Here is a 4,750-nt window from a genome sequence, read left to right as displayed (position 1 = left end):
GATCTGAGAGGTATTTTGGATGCAAAGACCAAAAGAAGAAAGAATCCAGGAGACCCCCAACCCCTTCCCCGGAGTCCCTTCCCCAACCTGGCTCCTCACCCCCCCCATCTCTCATATCCTCCTTTGGGCTCAGCTCATATCACCTCCACCAGAAAGCCCTCCGGACTGCCCTGGCCAAATCTGAACTGCCTGCCGTGGCCCTGCCAACTTCCCAGGGCTCCGCACGGCATAGAAGTCCCACATGTGCCCTAAGAGAAAGAAGGAAGGTTCCAGGGTTCTAGGATCTGAAGATTCTGACAACCTCATCGTCCTCACTTCTGGGCTGAGAATCTCACCTGCACCTTCCAGGGATGGGCCCAGTGTTGCTCCTCTTTTCTCAGTTCCCTGGTGGGGGAGGGAGGTTGAGCCAATTAGGAAAAACCAAAGCACCATTAGCTGCTTCTCTCCACTGCTTTCTAGTAGGGGTCCCTGGGGCTGGGGGCTTTGGCCCAGCTACTGGAGTGGGAGCCCAGCCAGGAAAGATCCGGGAGTGGGAGACAGGCAAGCTCAGGAGGGGCTAGAAAAGTGTCTATTTTTCCTCCTGCAGCTGTATTTATAGATTCCCTTTGATGTCCCAGCGGTTGGCTGACCTGGTTCCCCACTGCTGCAGAAGGAAGACAGGTTCTTGTAGCTGCTTCTTGGAGCTGGGCGGGGGAGTGCCTGGGTGTGGAAAGCCTGCGTGTGCAGTGACTGGGCCCCTGGACTTGGGAGGAGGAAGGCAGGGAGCCAGCCTCGGTTTCCCTATTTGCAAAATGAGGCTGTCGGTGTACCATTCTCAGAAAGTTGAAAACGTGACTCATGCCAACATCGTGGGGGGAACCAGTTAAATGGTCAAGCTGGTTCTAAGAGCATTTAAAGAACTGCATATTTATCAGGATTTTTCCTTTTATTTTTTTTATTTTTTATTTTTTTTAAAGATTTTATTTATTTGTTAGAGAGAGAGATAGCGAGAGCAGAAACACAAGCAGGGTGAGTGGGAGAGGGAGAAGCAGGCTTCCCGCCGAGCAGGGAGCCCGATGCAGGGCTCGATCCCAGGACACTGGGATCATGACCTGAGCGGAAGGCAGACACTTAACGACTGAGCCACCCAGGCGCCCCAGGATTTTTCCTTTTAAAGATCATTAGGGGGCGCCTGGGTGGCTCAGTTGGTTAAGCGACTGCCTTCGGCTCAGGTCATGATCCTGGAGCCCCGGGATCGAGTCCCACGTCGGGCTCCCTGATCAGCAGGGAGTCTGCTTCTCTCTCTGACCCTTCCCCCTCTCATGCTCTCTATCTCATTCTCTCTCTCAAATAAATAAATAAAATCTTAAAAAAAAATTTAAAGATCATTAGGATAAGATTAGCTTAAATACGAGCTAGCGAGCGTTCTACATGCCACGAAGTCCTAACTGGGGTTCTCTTTTCTGTATTCTGCAGGTTCATTGTAACTTCCCAGGTCCTGGGCTCTAATCAGATAATAAAAAGCAAAGTCAAGCAGAGGTGCATTTGCATCGAGCAAAGCTGCCCCACAGAACTTTCCGTGATGAGGGATGAGTTCGAAATCCACACTTTCCCATGGGGCAGCCAGCCACCAGCCGCGGGGCCTCTCCAGCACTTACCCCGTGGCTAGTGTGAACGAGATCCTGGATTTGTAATTTCATTGTAATTGACTTAAATTTAAATTGTCATAGTCATCTGTGGCTAGTGATATCGTGGTGGACAGTGCAGCGAAAATAAAATAATCTGTGATGGCCATTTTAGACAACCCCCCCGCAGGACATGGAAAGCACCTGCTGTTCTCGCTCTTCCTTCGTCTCCGTATCTTAACAGGTAGCATGATGGCAGGAGTGATCATGGCCCTATTCATGGGGTGGCCCTAGGGTGTGAAGTGTCACTCCCCAGGCCCAGGAGAAGTGGGTCCCAGCTTTACAGCTTGGTGACTTCGGGCAAATGGCTTAGCATCTCTCCACCTGGTCTCCACATCTGCCACAAGGGACTTCTATTAAGGGTTCCCATGACCTCATTTGATTTGGGGGAGAATTAAATGAGCTAATCCATCTCAAGAAGGCTCATGGCGAGCTCGAAATATGTGCTATTGTTGGTACTCCTAGATGGATGATTTCACCTCGTGCTGTTTTCACATCTGTGAAATGGGGTCAACAGTACTTGAGAACTCGGAATCTTGCCATAAGACAAAGCTCATTTGTAGAAAGGCTGTAAACAGGGCTCCGGGCACACGGTAAGCACGGAGGAGGTGGTTATTACTGTTGATGGTGGCAGGGACCAGAGAGGTGGACTAACTTCCCAAGGCCGCATAACCAGGCAATGCCAGAGCTGGGAGTTGAAGTGGGGTCTTTCCAGCTGAGGTCAGGAGCAGCGCCAGGGCTCCCCACAGGGTCAAGAGGGACAGCGTCGGGCCTCTGAGGACCCGGCGCCCAGGCTCCGGGGTTAAGCCCATGCAGCAGCTGAACTTCCGTGCATCTACTCCTCTGAAATCCCTGGGAAGCGAGGCATCAGATGTCCCGGAACAGGCCCCTGCTCTTGACAGGCCACACACACATGGAGGGACAGCTGGTGAGGACTGGTGGGCCAGGGAGGAGGGGCCCAGGGGAAGGGGGCACCTTGGCCAGAAAGAGAGGTCACAAGTTGCCCAGCAAAGCCACTCCCAGACAAGGGCCATGAGCCTTCTCTCCACAATCCTCCAGACCTCAGTTCTCTCGTAAACATTTGCCAAATATTTATGGAGTGGGGGCTGCATACCACGTGCCCTGCTGAGCCCTCTCCTTAAGCACTGTGAAACCGAGGCTCAGAAAGCCACAGTCGCCTGTCCAGGTCACACAGCAAAAAGAATGGCAAAGCTAGGACTGCAAGCCCAGGAGCTCTTGCTCCTGCCTCAGGGCCTTTGCACTTGCTGTCCTCATTGCCTCCCTTGACCCCTCCCAATTAGCCTTTAGCCCTGTTTGGATGACGCCTCCTGTGAGACACCTTCCCCAATCCACCAGCTCCTGAACCCCTCCATCTCAGCCTTTTGACCCCCACCAACACACCAATCATCTCCCCCACTAGACTGTGAGCCCCCTCAGGTTGGGGCTGTATCCCTTGCCCCCAACACAGGCTAGCGCACAATAGGTACTTGTTGAATAATAAGATGAATAGATGAATGAATGAAGTCAGAATTTCTACCCATCCCCCATTTCAAAATCAGTCCCTTGATGGGAAATGAGGTTCAGAGGTCTACACTGCGATTTGAAGGGGCCATGCATGGATGAAGTCCTTCTGCCAGTGTCTGATATAGCCCTGGACTGGGTGCTCCAGATAGGGGGTCTCTGTAGGTGTTTGCTGGGTAATGGGGGGCACGGGGTGTCCCCTAAGGGGGGAACCTCAAAAGCTCTGGCTGTTTCAGTCACAAAATATGTAGGTGCTGCTGCAGATGAGGAAGGGCCAGGGAGGTCCCACCTGTGAAGGGGTCCCATTTCTATCTGGACTGTCCAGGAAGGGCTGTCCCAGGCCACCCTCTCTGAAGGAGCTGAAAGGTAGGAGGGGCCTCAGAAGGGAGATGGGGCTCTGAAGGGGGAGAGGGCTCAAGGAGGGGAGGGTCTCAGGGAGGGGAGGGGGCTCAGAAAGGGGTATCTCAGAAGAGGGAGCAGGGTTCAGGGAGGGGAGGGGACTCAGAATGGGAGGGAGCTCAGGGAGGGGAGGGGGCTCAGAAGGGGGTGTCTCTTAAGAGAGACGGGGTTCAGGGATGGGAGGGGCTCAGGAGGGGGGGCTCAGGGAGGGGAGGGGGCTCAATGGGAGAGGGTTCAGGGAGGGGAGGCACTCTGGGAGCGGTGGGGGCTCAGGGAGGGGAAGGGCTCTGAAGGGGGAGAGGGCTCAGGGAGGGGAGGGGCCCTAGAAGGGGGTCTCGGAAGAGGGAGGAAGTTCAGGGTGGGGAGGGGGCTCAGGGAGGGGAGAGGCTCAGAAGAGGGAGGAGGCTCAGAGTGGGAGGGGGCTCGGGGAGGGGAGGGGCTCAGAAGGGGGAGAGGGCTCTGGGAGCAGGGAGGGCTTAGCGAGGGGCGGGGCTCAGGAAGGTTGAGGACTGGAGCGCCTGCCTCGATTCTGTCTTACCCTGGGGCCCCTGGACTCCGGGGTTAAGAGTGTATCGTGTCACCGGGTTTCGCGTCCATCCAGAAACCTGACCTCGTCCCCAGGGCTCAGGGTCGTCCCCAGTCCCGCACCCTACCCCCCTCTCTTCTCGGGTCCTCCAGGTTCCCTCCGATCTCCCTCCCCCACCTCCCCAGTCAGCTGTGTCCGTATTTATAGCGGTGAGGGCCCATGTCGCTTTACTTCCGAAAGGGATTGTGTCCCTTACTTCTGCCTTCAGAACCCCCCACACCTGTTCCCGGCACGAGCCTCGCGGCCAGGGGGAGGGGGCGAGCTCGCTTTCTGGAGCCATCGTGGGACAGGGGGCTAGGCCGCCTCCCCGCTCTCTCCGAGGCCCCGCCCCTCTCGGGGCCCCCTTTCTCCGAGTCTCCCCCGCCCCGAGCCCCTGTCTGATCTCAAGACCCCCTCCCTGCACACCAACCCCGAGCCGCCCCGTTCCCAGGCCCCCAAAGCCCCCCGGCCCCGCCCGCCCCGGTTCTCCTCTGCGCTGCCCATTGTCCTGGCTCTGGGTGCGGGGGCTGGGCGGGCAGGGGTCTGCGTGCGGGGGGCTGGAGCCCGCCCGCTGCCCACCGGTCTCTGGGCAACGCTGGCA

The sequence above is a fragment of the Mirounga angustirostris genome, unplaced genomic scaffold, assembly GCF_029215605.1.
Source record: "Mirounga angustirostris isolate CCGP_5_RB_7025 unplaced genomic scaffold, mMirAng1.0.hap1 SCAF_1, whole genome shotgun sequence".
Classification (NCBI taxonomy): domain Eukaryota; kingdom Metazoa; phylum Chordata; class Mammalia; order Carnivora; family Phocidae; genus Mirounga; species Mirounga angustirostris.
The sequence above is the reverse complement of the archived record's forward strand: the minus strand, read 5'-3'. Positions refer to the sequence as shown.